Raw genomic sequence first — 17,528 nt, forward strand, 5'->3', positions numbered from 1 at the left:
GCTTTGGGATTTATAGCTGTCACTTCAGAGGACAAGCAAGACCCCCTTTAAAAGGCTGTTCGCTAAATTTCATACTGAGTGTCAGAAGGATTCTAGAACAAGAGACTTGTGCTTTTGTACTCAGCAACTCAGTTTATAATGTAGGCCCTTGATTCCTAGGCTCTCAATTGAGACTCCCAAAGCATATCACCAGGGAGCTTCAGGACCATGCACATGTGTGAAGAGAGGTATAAAAAGGCATGTCATAGCCTCAAGAGGGTCCTGATGTGCAGCAGCAACACCACTCCTTCCATGCTCCTCTGGGGGTTGCTGATCAGCCACAAAAGGAGGCAGCACCAAATTCAGTCAGCATGGGGAACAATAGACAAGAGTCCAACTTTCACCCTACTGGTTGCACACAAGGGGATTTGCCTGGACTGACTGGGGAAGGAAGAGAGGAGAGAGGCCTGCTGCCTCTTAGTAACTAGGATGTGGGCAGTTGGGCCTTGTGGGTAGAGCAGGGGTCAGCAACTAGGAATAGGAGCCCAGAGTCAGAACTGGAGCAGCAATCAGGAGTCAGAGCAAGGTTACTTGGAATGAAGACAGGAGCAGCGCTGTGTCACAACACAAGCACTATCACAGACATGAGCAACTGCCAGCTTGCTGCTGGGCTGAAAAGCTGATCTGCTGACTCTTCCCTCCAGTCACGTGGTGTAGCCAATCAGGCAGCCTACTACAGGCCAGCTGTGCCCATTAGGTTGCCTGGAGACTGGTTCTGCTGCAGACCCTGATTCCTGACACCACCCTCTTCCCAGTCTCAAAGTGTAAAGGCAGTGCTGGAAAAGAGGTGGGGAAGGACAGAGGATCAGATGAGGGGTTTTGAGGGAAAATTGGTGTTGAGGCAGAGGAAATCCATCAGGAGGAAAACACATAGGTGAGAGAGACAAAAGTGACCTTGTGGAGGAGACAGCGAGCAGAGGGGATCTGTGAGAGGGAAGCATACTGCAAATTTGCTTGAGGGACAGATACAGTATCTATTTGCAAGGGGACGGAATGGTCTCAGTAAATCCTTTTGAAAGGGGCTGTTATAGAAAGGCTGGGAAATCCTGACTGAGGGGTCCTGTTTTCTGTACCTACAAGCTCTGTTTTAGACTGTGATCCTGTCATCTAATAAACCGTCTGTTTCACTGGCTGGCTAAGAGTCATGTCTGACTGCAGAGTTGGGGTGCAGGGACCTCTGGTTGCCCCAGGACCTGCCTGGGCAAGCTAGCTGCAGAAAGCGTACAATGTGGAAAGGCATGCTGAATGCTCCGAGGTCAGACCCAGGAAGATGTAAGCTTCTTGCCCTGGAGACAGTATGCTTAGAGAGAGGGAGCTCCCCCAGAGTCCTGACTGGCTTTGTATGGAGTAGTTCCAAAGCATCCCAGCATCCCCTTCCACACCATGTGCTTCCTGGAAGTCCACACAGGCACTGGACACTCCCTCCTCTGGCCTTTGTCTCTTTTCCAGGCAGTAGGAGGCCAGCTGATCTCTTTGTTCTCCAACACCTTCAGTTGGCACCTTGCAGGAGAGCGGCCCAGGCCATCAGTTGCCCGGAGACAGGGTTTCGGCCATTCTCTGTGCAGACGGCATCACACTGGCATTCTAGGGCCCTACAACAATCACACCCCCTTATCCCACTGATAGAAAAGGCCCAAACTTTCACAGGCTCAGGCCTGTATTTTCTCTGCTTTTCAAGCTTGTATCATCTTCTCTTTTCCTGGCTTCAGTTCAAAGATGGGCCTAGGGATTTGAATAACAAACAAAATCTAGAAATCAAGGACAGGACACGTATCTAGTCTCATATTTAACCGTGTCAGCTATTCACTAATTAGTCCGCTTGGCACAAAAGTATATGCAGCTGTTTTCTCATGTATTTTCTCATGTATTCTCAAAGATACTTAATATCAAAGGTCAAGGTATGTACCTTACACTCCCTTCAAAATGATGAATGTATCCGCAACAGATGTATCCTATATCCCCCTCCCCATAATTATCCATGTATTCTGTATGACCTGTTATCTATAGGTCAATATCATGACGTATATTAAAGTTGTTTACTACTGATTATAAAAGGGGCTCACGTCCCCCATGTAAGGTGTGTTCTTCTCTGGCACTAGTCGGGAAGAAACACCCGCTCAGCTGAACGAAAATAAAGGTGTGGTACCCGTCTTCTTGTTCTCCGTGCCTCCTTGGTGTAATTAGGTAAGCTCCAGGGGGAAACGGGCCCTATTTGGCCAACAATTTGGCGACTCCGCCGGGACTTCTCTCCCTGTAGAGGGCGCTGACCGACGACCGAGGGCGATTCCGAGGAGTGGCCACCTCGAGCTATTGGTTCGCTCGGGCCTCGGGGCGTTGTGATCGGTCGGGGCGGCCGCGTCCTCTCTAAAGAGAATTCCTAACGACACGGAGGCGAGACGGTGCCAGAAGGAGGGGAAGGTCCAACAGCCGGACGCGGCCACTCCGGGTGGTAAGTGCGTTTTACCTCTTGGGTTTAAAGGATATAACGCCCCCGCAGTGTAGTTGGACCTTATAAGTGATCCTAGTGTGGAAGGATCTTGTGGGTGTTTAAAGGTCACGCTAACTAAGCCAGGCAAATCGTTGATGAATAATTCCACTAATTTCACAAGCCCGTGGGCTGTACTAGACAACTATTGGGACATAGAACAGCCCCAGGGCTTATTTCTGTTTCTGGGGGGAGTATTGCTTTTCTTCCTATTAATGATATATTGGAAACCACAATTGTAATAACCAGGTCTAGGACTTAAACCGACTCTAGCCGCCCTGAGACTCCTGCGAGGGGAAACCCCGTGACCAGGATATCTCAATCGCAAGGGGGGTCGGTCGAACCCGTGACCAGGTTTCATTACATATAAGCAAAATGGGGTCCGGCCAAAGCAGTTATGCTGGGACACCTTTAGAATGTATGTTGAATAATTGGAAGGCGTTTAGACGTCAGGCTGATTATGGAACACCATTATGTAAGGATGATTTGATAAAATTCTGCACCATAGAATGGCCAACATTCGGGGTGGAGTGGCCCGCTGGGGGAACACTAAAATTAAAAACCGTGCAAGCTGTGCATAACGTTGTAACTAGGGATGGACACTGGGACCAGTATCCCTATATAGATATCTGGCAGGATCTTACAGCTAATCCTCCCCCTTGGTTGCGAGAGTGTAGAGCCCAAGCCATTCGGGCCTTAATGGCTCGGACTCCGGGCCAGCGTCAGGATCGCCCCCCCGTGAAAAAGCCCTGTCCACCAGCTGTAATTCCTACCGCCCCTGATCCTATGCCCCCTCCTCCAGTGTATCCTGGCCTCCCAGCCCCTGGCCTCCCAGCCTCTCCGGCACAACCCTCTCCCTCAGTATTGGCTACCCCAGAAAGCAGTCCCCCTCCCCCAGAAAACAGTTCCCCTTCCCGTGAATCAACAACCCCAGACACGGGAGATAGTAGCGGGGAGGACTGTAGTAGTCAGGAAACTGATACCCCAGTTACATACTCCGAGAGCACCCCGATAGCCTACAATACGAGGCAGCAGAAGCAGAGGCAGTGTACGAAACTCGAAGGGGACTGGCAAGTAGTGGGTACTCCAGGAAATACAAAATTTGCTATCACTAAGAGCCCTGAGGTAAAAAAGACCCCAGCCGAGACAGGCCCGGTGCGTGAACTACCCCTCAGGGAAACCGTGGGTCCTGAGGGTGGCCTCACTATGATATACGTTCCTTTCACTACAAGTGACTTGTATAATTGGAAGCACCAAAACCCCTCATTTTCAGAGGACCCCGCCCCGTTAACAGCAGTTTTCAAAACTCTGGTTTCCGCCCATAACCCCACTTGGGGTGACATGAAAATTGCCCTTAATACCCTACTAACTGCAGAAGAAAGGCGCTTGGTCTTCTCCAAAGCTAAGGAGGCATTGGTGGCAGGAGGAGAGGACGTAGCTAACATACCCAACGTGCTCCCTGAGGCTGCGCCCAATTGGCCACATACTAGTGACGTAGGTCGGGATCTCCATCGCAAATATGCCTTAGCTATAGTTCAAGGGATGAAACGCTGTATTAGGAAGACCCCAAACTGGGCTAAGCTGTATAATATTAGACAGGAAAAGAATGAGAACCCAGCCGCTTTCTACGAGCGTCTGTGTAACACTTGTAAAAGATACACAGACCTAGACCCAGAGGATGTTAATGGAAAGCGAGTACTCATTCCCCTTTTCATCGGGCAGTCCTATGAGGACATTCGGAAAAAGCTGCAGAAGATAGAAGGAGCATCGGGTAAAAATATAGAGGAGCTTTTGGAGATTGCATTAAAAGTTTATGATCGCAGGGATGATGAGGAACGGAAGAAGGGGGCCCGCCTACTGGCAATGGCCCTAAAGGGGGAAACTGGGAAAGGGGGGAGCAGCGCAAAGGGACGAACAGGATCACAAGAGAAGGGAAGAGGCACCCGTTTGGGACGAAATCAGTGTGCCATCTGTAAGGAAGAGGGGCACTGGAAGAATGAGTGCCCCCAGCGACATAATAGGAGGGAGGGAAGCAGGAATAGAATCCCACCTGTGCCCGTTTTCTATAACGAGGCACACGATGAATCAACTGTATAGGGAGGCCGAGGGACCCAGCGGCCCCTTCTAGCGGCGCAACCCGCTGGCCTGGATCCCACGGTAATAATTGAGGTAGGGGGCCGCCCAATTGAAGCCCTGATCGACACAGGAGCCGCCCTTAGCTTGCTTCCCCTTGCAGAGGCTCCCCGGGGAAGGGCAAAAGGATGTGCTGTAGTCCAAGGGATAGAGGGGCAAAATATAAAATTGGAAAAATCCCTTCCTCTCCTAGTAAAAGTAGGAGACTGCCATATATCCCACCAATTCGTTTGTAGCCCCTCCTGTCCCATTGCGCTGCTAGGACGAGATCTGCTTACTAAACTGCAGGCAGAAATCTCGTTCAACAATAATGGGACTTTGGAGGTTAGGCTTCCTAAACAGCAAATTTCTAATTATCAAATGGCCCTTTTAAACGTTAAAAATCCTCCCCCGGCACAGCCGGAGAGTGAGAGGAACCAACTACCAGGGGTTAATTCTGAGGTCTGGGCTGAGGAGGGAGGTTTTGCTCGGGCTCGCAACGCTTTGCCAGTACACATCTCCCTTAAGGAGGGAAGCCGCCCAGTCCGAATTCGACAATACCCCCTTAAGTTAACCACTCAGATTGGACTTAAACCTTTAATACAAAAGTTTTTGCAGTGCGGGTGGTTAAGGGAAGGCACCTCTCCATACAATACTCCAATAATGGGAGTGCCTAAACCTAATGGACAATATCGATTGGTCCAAGACTTGAGGCAAGTTAATAAGTTAATAGAAGCCCCCTATCCCGTTGTCCCAAATCCCCATACTATCTTAAGCCAGGTCCCCAAAAATCACGGGTGGTTCTCTGTGATAGATTTAAAAGACGCTTTCTTTTCCATACCCCTTGATGAAGAGTCTCAGAAACTGTTTGCCTTCGAGTGGGAAGATCCAGATACCCATTATAAGGCTCAGTATCTCTGGACTGTTGTTCCCCAGGGACTGACTTGTGCCCCCGAGATTTTCGGTAGCCAGCTAAAAAGAGACCTGGCCCCGTTCCTAGCTGAACATCCCTTATGTAACATAGTTCAGTACTGTGATGATTTACTCCTAAGTACTGAAACAGAAACAGCTTGTAAGGAACATACGATAGAACTCCTTAACTTTCTTGGGGCCCAGGGGTACAAGGTTTCTAAGGAAAAAGCTCAACTGGTTAAACAGCAGGTTACTTTTCTTGGATATCATCTTCGTCAGGGACATCGTAGCTTAGGCAAAGATAGGATTCAGGCTATACTCGAAAGCCCTCAACCTCGAAATCCCAGAGAACTAAGGGCTTTCTTGGGGTTGACTGGTTTTTGCCGGCTTTGGATCCCTGACTACGGAGGGAAAGCTAAACCACTATACGAGTCCCTCACTAAGGAGGGTCTGTTAAACTGGGAATGGACCAAGGAAAAAGAAAAAGCATTTCAAGAGCTTAAAGAAGCCCTAGTTCAGCCTCCCGCTTTGGCTCTCCCAGATCCCCGGAAACCGTTCACCCTATATGTTCATGAAAGAAGAGGGGTAGCCTCCGGGGTTCTGTGCCAGAGATCGGGACCAGCCTGGCGACCTGTGGGTTATTACTCTAAGGTTTTAGACCCGGTCGCCAAGGGCTGGCCAGCCTGTTTACGAGCCGTAGCTGCAACTGCTCTCCTTGTACAAGAAGCTGAGAAACTGACCTTGGGTGGGGATACTGAGGTTGTGGTACCCCATGGAATACCCCAGGTATTAGGAACAGGAGCCGGGGAAAAACATTTAAACCCCAGCCGGCATACTAGATATGAGGTGGGACTTTTGTTGGCCCCGAACCTAACCTTTAAAACCGTTAGTTCTCTCAATCCAGCTACCTTACTGCCAGATTCCCAAGTCCCTTATGGGGCTAGCCCCACCCACGACTGTGTTGAGGTTTTACAGCAAGAAACTAAACCCCGCCCTGACCTTTCAGATTTACCCTGGCCCAACCCCGATATTGAGGTCTATGTAGATGGATCCAGTTATGTAGAAGAAGGGAAGCGGTTTACAGGAGCAGCTGTCATAGTTAAAGAAGGAGAAGTGTACAAATTCAAGCTAAGCCCCAACCTATCTGCCCAGGCGGCGGAACTGGTGGCTCTTATTGAGGCTCTCCGGATGGGAACTGGAAAGATTATTAACATATATACTGACAGTCGTTATGCGTACATGGTGGTGCATGCCCATGGAACCCTATGGAAAGAGAGGGGTTTCATTACGGCCTCAGGCCAGAAGATAGCCCATGGGGCCCTTATTAAGGCACTACTTGAGGCATTGATGCTTCCCCTCCGGGTTGCAGTAATACACGTGCGTGCACATGGGAGGGCCCCTGAGACTGAACAACGGAAATATAATCGATTAGCTGATCAGGCTGCCAAAGAAGCAGCACAAGAAGGAGCTATATGGCTTCTCTGGGTCCAAGATACAGAAGCCAAAACCCCTGCTCCCCATTATACAGTAGAGGAAGTGTCTTACGCCCAAGCTGCAGGGGCCCAATTAACTCCCACTGGGTGGTGGAAGTTGCCGGGAGGGGAGATTTTTGTGCCTAGACCAGTACTTCAGGAGATTCTCCAATCACTACATAAGGAAGGACATTTGGGCTCAGGAGCCATGGTTGACCTAATCACCCGATCCATACGGGGAATAGGTGCACACATGGAAGCCCAAAGAATTGTAAATAACTGCTCTATTTGTCAGCGAACGAACCAAAAAGGGTGCGGTCCACCTGCCCCAATGGGAGGTCGGCCTTGGGCTGCTTATCCTTTTCAAAGATGGCAAGTGGACTTCGCTGAGGTCCCCCTTTGTAGGGGTTATAAGTACCTGCTTGTCTTTGTTGATCAATTTACTGGATGGGTGGAGTGTTACCCCACACGACATTGTCAGGCACGAGCCGTTACCAAAGCTCTGTTACATGAAATTCTTCCCCGCTTCCACCTCCCGGAGGTGATTGAATCGGACCGGGGAAGTCATTTTATTTCCCAAGTAGTTCAGCAAGTGTCACGAGCGCTTGGGATCCAATGGAAATTGCACACGCCCTGGAGACCACAAAGTTCGGGCCAAGTGGAAAGGATGAATAGAACTCTTAAAGACACTCTCACAAAGCTATGTGCAGAGTCTGGGCTAAAGTGGCCTGATGCTTTACCACTGGCCCTTACTCGCATTCGGAGGGCCCCGCGCAAGGGTTTAAAACTCTCACCCTTCGAATTAGTCTTTGGGTTTCCTCCCCGAGTACTTATCCCGGGCTACCGAGAGGATACAAACTGGGAAGTAGGGAAGGACTCTTTATGGAAACAGGTTTCTGCGCTGCAATCTGTTTTGTTACAGTTACACCGATACGCAGCACCTTTCCAGACTCTTCCTTTGGAACAACCGGTGCATTCCTTCCAGATCGGCGATCAGGTCCTCGTTAAAAAGTGGAAGCGGGATCCACTCACACCACGGTGGGACGGTCCGCACACTGTATCGCTCATCAGTCAGGCAGCTGTTAAGGTTCTTGGGAGCGACAAGTGGACGCATCATTCCCGAGTAAAGCGGTTCCTGAACTCTGATTCAGAAGACAGCCAAGCTGAAGAGGACATCAGCCCTCTGTCCTCTCCGGCTCCGGAAGCCCGGAGAGACACAGGCGAAAACTCTACCTGGGAATACCAAGGATTGGAAGGACTGAAAGGACTGTTTAAAAGACAAAAATAATGAAACCATCCGTTGTGTTTCTGGTCTGTATGCTTGCTTATGCATATAATTGGGAAAATAGATTTCTGCAATTAGGGGAATTAATAGCAGATTCTTTTAACCTTACTAATTGCTGGGTGTGTGGCGGTCCGGGAGAATTAAATGAATGGCCTTGGGTGGCTCAGCCAGTACAGCCCAAATGGTGGTTAAGTAGCTTGAGCATAGTACATAAGGGAACGGGAAGGTGGACTGAAAACCAGGGTCCCTGGCGACTCTATTCTGCTGGAATAGGTGTCTTTTGTCTTAATCGAACAAGACGTGAAGGAAAGTATATGGGGGAAAGCAAATGTGAATGGACCCTATCTTTGGGCTTTGATTGCTGGGATCCCCACTGTCGCCCATATGATTGTTTAAAGTACCAAGGACGATGGAACCTTACCCATGTAAAGCTAACTAATAACAGCTGGGTGAAGTGTTCCTACTGGAATCACAGAGGTGATGGCTGTAAAGCAGTTGGATTAGACGGGTACTTTGATGCCCTCTTTCTAAGCTGCCAGCGAGACAATTCCACTGACAAAAATCATGTGGTACGATGGTATCAATGGGCATGGCAACACCTTAACGGGACCCGAGTTACTCATTTTCGACAATTCTGGGCTAGTACCAATAACCCAAAATTTGGATGTAACTGTGTTTGGAAGGCAGGAGCAGGAGCATGGAAATGCGACTACTGTAACCCTAATGTAGACCACTTTCTGGGGGGACCTATAGAATCAGGCAACGCTCTCTATTATGAAGAGCCGGGCCCCGCCGACTCTCCCGAGACCTGGGATGGCCCTTTCGCTAATGGAATATGGGCGTTAAAGGGTCACTATTGGATCTGTGGTTCTTATGCCTATCGTAGATTGCCTCCAAACTGGTCAGGAATATGTTACATAGGATATATTAGACCTTTATTCTTTCTTTTACCTCAAGCTCAAGGAAATAAATTGGGAATTAAAGTTTATGATGATTTGGTCAGAGAAAAACGATCTCTAGACTCCACTTTAACAGCCGGAAGTTCCCAAAATTGGGGAGCTCAAGAGTGGCCCCCTGAAAGAATTATTAAACATTATGGACCGGCCACCTGGAATCCCAGTGAACTGGTAACCGGGGCCAGAGAACCTATTTATAATCTAAATCGAATCATTCGGCTCCAAGCTATTTTAGAAATAGTAACTAACCAAACAGCCGCAGCGCTAGATCTCTTGGCCGATCAATCAACTCAAATGAGGCATGCAATTCTTCAGCATCATATAGCCCTTGACTATTTGTTAGCAGAGGAAGGGGGACTCTGTGCAAAATTAAATGAATCTAACTGCTGCCTACAAATAGATGATAATGGCCAGGCAGTAAAGCAGTTAACCAAAGAAATGAGAAAAATAACCCATGTCCCAGTACAGACCTGGAACGGTTGGGACACAGATTGGTTTACCTCCTGGCTACCACAGTGGGGATGGTTGCGAAAGGGTTTCCCCCTCCTTATACTCTCTATCACTGTCCTATTAACCATTATTTGCTTTGCTCCATGCTTAATCGCAACGATTCGCAAGCTGGTTGGTCAAGTTACATACCAGCAAATGATGATAATGTTTAAAACTGAAAACATTGAGGCGCAAGGCCCATAAGCTCTTAAAATGTTTTTAAGGGGGGGAAACTTGATAGAAAAGGCCCAAACTTTCACAGGCTTAGGCCTGTTAGGCTTGTGTTTTCCTTTGCTTCTCAGGCCTGTATCATCTTCTCTTTTCCTGGCTTCAGTTCAAAGATGGGCCTAGGGATTTGAATAACAAACAAAATCTAGAAATCAAGGACAGGACACGTATCTAGTCTCACATTTAACCGTGTCAGCTATTCACTAATTAGTCCGCTTGGCACAAAAGTATATGCAGCTGTTTTCTCATGTATTTTCTCATGTATTCTCAAAGATACTTAATATCAAAGGTCAAGGTATGTACCTTACACTCCCTTCAAAATGATGAATGTATCCGCAACAGATGTATCCTATATCCCCCTCCCCATAATTATCCATGTATTCTGTATGACCTGTTATCTATAGGTCAATATCATGACGTATATTAAAGTTGTTTACTACTGATTATAAAAGGGGCTCACGTCCCCCATGTAAGGTGTGTTCTTCTCTGGCACTAGTCGGGAAGAAACACCCGCTCAGCTGAACGAAAATAAAGGTGTGGTACCCGTCTTCTTGTTCTCCGTGCCTCCTTGGTGTAATTAGGTAAGCTCCAGGGGGAAACGGGCCCTATTTGGCCAACACCACCATTTAGATCCTTGAGAAATGCATAGGGGAAACTGAGGCACCCACACAGTATTCAGAGAAAACATTAAGAACATTCCCACTTCGTAACGTGCATGCCTCCTCCCCCGTCCTCTCTCCCTCTCCCTCTTCCCCTCCTGAGGTGCTCCAACAGCCGCTGCTCTCTATAGCCTTAGGCAGAAGCAGCAGCAGGCAGCCAGCAGCACAAGCAAGGGAGAGGCACAGGCTGGTTTTTTTTTCCAGGCAGGGAAGCTCCGAGGGGCAGGGGGCAGGGCCAGGGGAGAAACCCAGCTCCAAATATTGGTGGAGCAAAGCCCCTAGCCTTGAATATTCCTGGTGCTCGGGCACCACGAGCCCATATAACCTGCTGCCCCTGGTTAGGTCCATTCTTGAAGTTTCATCTCATATCTGTATGACAGATAGATATTTAAGAAAATGATACTATATTTTATTGAATTTGGTGCTGATGAGTTTGAGTTTTATGAATATAGATATCTTATAATACACAAGAACATAGTAATAGCAACAAAAATAAATACAGTATCATTAAACAATTAGATATTTCATTTGCATTAATTTAGGTTACACTTTCCACTCCTCTTTCAGAGTTTGATAGAATTTAGATGGATAACTCCTATTACAGTCCATGACAGTGTGGTTAAAGCCTGTACCAGCCATTGAAGATTCAGGCCCTGATCTTTTAAAGATTATCCACATACTGAATTTGATGCACTGTGTTTGAAATCCTGCGCCACCCCCAAGTCAGTGGCAAAACCCCCAATAACTTTGATGGGGCGAGGTTTTCACCTTGTGAATAGTTCTGTTGTAGTGAGTGCAGGATTGGAGCTTTAGGGTTTTACTTCCTAGAAGCCAATATTCACAGAGCAAAACAATCTCAAAATAATATCGTTTTCAGTTACCAAATTCTATCACTGTTTTTATCTAACATCTTGAATTTCTTCCACATAACTGATAACTAAGAATTGATGTGTTTTTTTCCCCCACAGGATCATATCAACTATAAATTGGATCATACTAATTATTTTTGTTTCATTTTGTTCTTTACTTTCAAATGCAGAACTAAAAACCAATTAGAACACCAGTGTGGGAAATAATTGTTATCAGTAAGTATGAAGGGCTATGGAATTTTACAAATTTCAGTCTCAAAAAAACCAACAACACATGGGCACCCCAGACATTGCACCATTGTGCTAGGGCATGAGACCCTGAAAATGAAACTGACAAATTTATTTTCACTGTCCTGGCTGAGAGGAACACAAAGAGTGAACAATCCGTGTAAGGAGTGAAAAGTAAATTAGACTGCAAGGATTGTTTATGATTTTGTAATCTGAGTTGCTCTCTTTCACATAAGGAAGAACATTTGGCTTTTTAAAAAAATATGATTTTTAGCCAGACTATTCCTATATATAATCCTAATCTAACCTCACCAAGAATCGCAGAAGTTTAGAGATGGCAAAAAGCCGGTCTGAGCTGTCTCCCTGCCATCGCAGGATTTTTTCTTTACACTGGCATCTCAAGGCAAATCCAGCAGCAGTCCTACAATATCAAACACTGCCCCCTTTAAGGGATGTAAAGGAAAAACCATGCGCGTGGCTTCCAGAGCAGATCACGAGCCTGATGATCTCACTGTGCTGGTGCACGTGAAACAGGAAACAGAAGCCAGGCAAATGCCATTTGCTATCTCAGCAACAACACAAATTGCAAAAAAAATAACGGAGAAGGACAAATTCACTGTGCAGACAGACTCCAGGTTAAGCTGTCACAGTAATAAACAAGGTAGGTTTTTAAAAAAAGAGTAAAAGTTAAAATCTTTTCTGCACTAACGTTAGCACAATGTTAGCAGCACTTTCTTAACAAAGACGGTGTTTACTAGCTCAGTCACTGCTCCCCTGGCCAACGAAGGCAGGGATGGAACAGGATTAGAACACTGTACAAAGCTATGCTGAGTAGCAGGCTGAAGCCATGAGGTTTTTACGAGAGGCTGGGAAGAGAGGTACATGGTCAGTGATGCAGACCTGGCAAGTCTCACTCTTTTGGATTAATTTTAAGGCTGTTTTAAGAATCCCTTATGTTTGGATTAATTTTATCCAAAGAACACAATTAATTTGAAATCTAAAAAAAAGGAAAAAAAAAGAGTAGTGCTATACCTGCATTTGAGTCCTTCTATGAGTGTATGTATTTTTACACTCACATTTATTTTTAAAAACAGATTTTTTTTTCTCTCCTGTTGCTGTAGGAAAAATCCATACAACTAGGAAAACTGACTAAACAGGGAAAGTCATGAAACTGACCATAAAACAAAGTGCTATCAAATGCACTATACAAACTGAAAATTCCACCCCCCTTTTGATAGATTCAAAGATTTTAAAGACAGAAGTGACCATTAGATCACCTAGTGAGTCTGACTATCTGTACAACACAAACCACAGAATTTCCCATAGTTCTGTAATGTCTCTTAGGTTCATAGATTCACAGAGTTTAGCGCCAGAAGGCACCATACTGTCATGTAGTCTGACCTCCAGTATAGGAGCCGTCAACTTTCACCCAGTTACCTTTATCCTGAGCCCAATAACTTGTATCTGACTAAAGCATAAGTTATGTCTGACTAAAGAATATCTTCCAAGAGGGCATCCAGTCTTGGGGTATGTCTACATCTACAATTTTGCAGCGCTGGTTGTTACAGCTATATTAGTACAGCTGTATAGGGCCAGCGCTGCAGAGTGGCCACACTTACAGCAACCTACGCTGCAAGTGGTGTTAGATGTGGCCACGCTGCAGCGCTGTTGCACACTGCGGGGAAGGAGACCTGCTTGGAGGGGGGGGTCGGGGAACACCAGAGCACACCGCGGGGCTGGATACCTGCTTGGAGGGAGGGTCGGGGAACGCCAGAGCACACCGCGGGGAAGGAGACCTGCTTGGAGGGGGGGTCGGGGAACGCCAGAGCACACCGCGGGGAAGGAGACCTGCTTGGAGGGGGGGTCGGGGAATGCCAGAGCACACCGCGGGGAAGGAGACCTGCTTGGAGGGCAGTGGAGTTTGCTTAATTACCGGAGAGGCTTCCTCAGGTATGCTGGGATACCTGCTTATTCCACGGAGGTCAACAAAAACGCTGGTGAGTGTCTACACCTGATGACCAGCGCTGGTGATCCAGCGCTGGATCCTCTACACCCGAGGCACGACCGGGTGTACGGCCAGCGCTGCAAACAGGGAGTTGCAGCGCTGGTAATGCCCTGCAGGTGTGTACACATCCTAAGTTGCAGCGCTGTAACCCCCTCACCAGCGCTGCAACTTTGTAGTGTAGACAAGGCCTTGGTCTGAAGACAGCAAGAGATGGAGGATACACCACTTCCCTTGGTAGTTAGTTCCAGTGGTTTATCACACACACTATTAAAAATGGCAAAGAGTCCTGTGGCACCTTATAGACTAACAGACATATTGCAGCATGCGCTTTCGTGGGTGAATACTGTGAAAGTAGAATGAATTATATTGTGAAAATAGAAAGGATTAAATAAATGCTGTCTGTACCTTTAAGCAAAATTGCTGGAATGCTGCAATCTAGGTGTCAGGAATACAGACATTAACATAGAACAATTGCACCGTTTAAGGGCAATTGGTGAAGTATTAGCCTTAGATCGATAAGAGTTAGTAAGGAAGTAGGATATGCATGCTGTGCCCCAGGTGAATTTTACTGTTTTGCTTTCTTTGTCTCTTTGTCTAATTCCCACTCTTTTATCTGTATAAATCAGATAGTTTGTGTCTTGCATGGTGCTCACATTATCTGGATGTTATTAGCAGAGCGCTGCACTAATAAAACAGAGTGGTCTGACAAACTGTGAGTCCTGAGTCTAACTTTGACAATTTGGAGGTCCCACCGAGATGGCAACCGTATTCACTGGGGCCGTGTGATTCCTAATCGTTTTTGTAGGATGACCGTGGCAGCCAGCACCTGGGCATTTGGCCCTAATGGTCCTCCACTAGGGCGGAAAGGCGCACGACCACAGTGAAGTCTACGTCATCGAACCCGTTGGTTCCCACTCTGTTCTGGTAGGGATCCTGGGATCTGACATCAGGAATCTGGTCAGGTAATTATTTCTGTGTTTTGTCCAGACTGAGGACTGTCCTGTCTCTGTGTCTATCCGTCCTCTTGTGGAGTGTTTGAGTCTGGGTGCTGTCTCTGTCTGGGGATTGGCCGACCAAGGGGTTCCTGTCCCTGCGGTCTGAGTGAGTGGAATCTGTACAATTGCAGCTGCACCGCACTTTGGGTAAAACCCCTGGTGTGAAAGCAAGGGCGATTGAGGCAGTAGCCTGTGGGCTCCTTTTGTGTGTTGTAGCGGGCATCGCTCTGATGAACCTGAATTTCCTTCTTGTGTGATTGATATGTGAAGTCCTCCTGTATTGGTAACCAGACTTCTAAGTCGGGACAGTTCCCTAAATGAATGCTGGCTCATTTTATGTATGTAGTATGGGTCCGGACTCCTGTAAAAAGGGTCCAGACTCCCGTAAATTTCTGGAAGAATGGTCTAGGCTAACTCAGGAGGATCCCAAAACTCAGTGGCCACTGTTAAAATCTTGGAACAAAGACTGAGTGGACGTCTTACAAGACAAACTCGGCCAACCTGTTGGGGGGGGGCAAGGCTCCAAGTAACTGGCAATATGGCGTGGGGTCAAAAGTTTACATTCTCAGGCCTACGATTGCCCTCGGATTGCCCCTCGCGCTAATCAATATGTTCCTTTGAAGCTAGCATGAGTACATGTGTTCATTTATTATTTTTCTTTTGTTTATGGTATTAGATGTAATTAATCAAAGGGGGGGTTGTAGTGTGGGTAGAGGATGTAGTTAATTAAAGGATCCGGTAGTTAATGAATTGTAAATGATCAACTGTTGCCCCCTGCAACAAACCTAAAATTAAATTGGCTAAAGGAGAGGTTAATTGTTTCATGCAGTAGTGGGAAGAGGCAAATCGTAGGTGGACAAAATCAAAACTTGCCTCTCTCAATTATTCAAATAATAAGTTAAAAGCTTTATTAAAAGCCTCCTCTCCCACCACCAGACCAAGCGCTCCCCTTTACCCCGTTCTCCAAAACCCGGATCGATCCAACCCCCTTTATACTCCCATCTCATTGTAAAAAGGACAAAAAGCCCCTTGTTCTGTTCCCCTTTGTTGTCTGCCTCAAAAACTGATTCTTTAGTGTTCCACTACCAATTCAGCAAGGAGAGTGGGCTCCTCAACTAGCCCCCACCCTTCCTGGTCCCTTTCCTTGAACATTTCTTTCAAAATTGTGAAATGACCACAATATCACTCACAAACGGTTCATTGGAAAAAGCAGAATCGGGTCCAGACAAGCAGGCAAGCAACAGATAAAGAAACAGGTTGAAAGCCCTAAGGGAATAGTGTCAGGAGTAAGAAAAGCAGTAAGTGCAGGCATGAACCCCTGGAACAATACTTAAAATGGTGAAATCTGAGGTGATAAAGGTGTCATTTTGGGACATAAACAAGTGATTTAAGGAAAGAGAGTGAAAAGTTAACTCTACAGAGGCTGGAGAGAATTAAGCAGTTAAACTTTGTGAAAATGTTAAAAAAGGACCATGTTAAAGAGAGAGAATTCTTGGTTTCTTTGCAGCCATTCTGAAGGGAAAATGGGCCCTTTTCCAGAAGAATGCCTGTAAATAATCCAAATATATATACAGCTATGTAAAAACAAAGCAGTGTAAAGAAATGTTAAGGAAAAGAAAATGTGTATGTATCTATTTGTCTGTAAAAAATATGTAAACTTCTAAGAATCTAAACCAGCACATCTGGTTTGTAAAACTCCTTCCTGTTTTGTAGGTGTAAGATAAATTGATTTTGTTTTTGTTTTTAATGCCACTACAAATTCATTTGACTCTTTAATTCAAAGTTGCAAAACTAACAGACCTTTTTGCAAGACACAGGTAATTAGTGTTGTTTGGCTTTGGGATTTAGCATTTAACCCTTAAGGGGTAACTTCATTCTTTACAAAATTAAAATGTTTTTAAATAAAGACCAAGTCATGGCTGCAACAGGGCAGTCAAAATCAGGAGAATAGGTAGAGATTCTGGAGTCTTTTTGTTTGTTTTTTTGTAACAATAGCAGATAAGAGTTGTAATGAAAAAATAAGAAAATAACAGTGACCCTCTGAAGCAACAGCAGAGGTGAAGTGCACAAAACAAAAAGAAGCAATGTTAAAAACACTGAGCCTTAAAATGGCTCTGTGTAATCAGACTGTCACTTTGATAAGGGTACATGAAAACTCTGTAAGAAAAAAAGAAACCGTTACACCTTATGTAAAAATTAATATGGCTAATGTTTTTAAAAAGTTGTAGTATAGAAGGAATGTGCATTTTCCCTAGGACATGTGCAGTGTATATTGTAGAAAGGGGTAAAAGAAATGCAAATGAAACATGCTGCTGAATTAAAATCCTATTAGGGCTCCAAAAAGAGCCGCAATAGGCTGTTTTTTCTTTTTCAGATCCCTGTGTGTTAAGACAGAGGGCATGGCTACACTGGAGAGTTGCAGCGCTAGTGATGGGATTACAGCGCTGCAACTCACTCTGTGTCCACACTTGCAAAGCACGGCCAGCACTGCAACTCCCTGGTTGCAGTGCTGGCTGTACACCTGGTTTGCTTGGGGTGTAGCAATTCCAGCGCTGGTGATGCAGCGCTGGTCATCAAGTGTAGCCACCAAAAGCGCTGTTATTGGCCTCCAGGGTATTAGGAGGTATCCCAGAATTCCTGTCCACAACAAACCAGAAGAATGGCTGAACTCCGATCTCCCCGATCTTCCCATAGCTACTTAGCTAAAAAACAAACACAGCTGCTCTTTGCTCCAGCAAGCGAGCGAGCGGAGGCAGGGGAATTGCTTTGGAATGTTCACAGCTGTTTGCTTGAG

The 17,528-nt window shown here is 46.4% G+C and overlaps 1 protein-coding gene across 2 annotated transcripts in view; it reads left to right on the plus strand.

Annotated features, from left to right (window-relative positions):
- Positions 1-12,215: 12,215 nt before the first annotated feature.
- The window catches only part of ETFBKMT (electron transfer flavoprotein subunit beta lysine methyltransferase), a 29,953-nt gene continuing 24,640 nt past the window's right edge, over positions 12,216-17,528 (plus strand). Inside the window, exons 1-2 of one of the 2 annotated variants that reach the window (XM_030543526.1) lie at positions 12,216-12,395; positions 14,545-14,701. The gene's annotated coding sequence lies outside the window, so the exon portion shown is untranslated. The remainder of the gene's footprint in view (positions 12,396-14,544; positions 14,702-17,528) is intronic. The other variant, XM_030543532.1, reaches the window with a different exon arrangement.

The sequence above is a fragment of the Gopherus evgoodei genome, chromosome 1 (genome assembly GCF_007399415.2).
Source record: "Gopherus evgoodei ecotype Sinaloan lineage chromosome 1, rGopEvg1_v1.p, whole genome shotgun sequence".
Lineage (NCBI taxonomy): Eukaryota > Metazoa > Chordata > Testudines > Testudinidae > Gopherus > Gopherus evgoodei.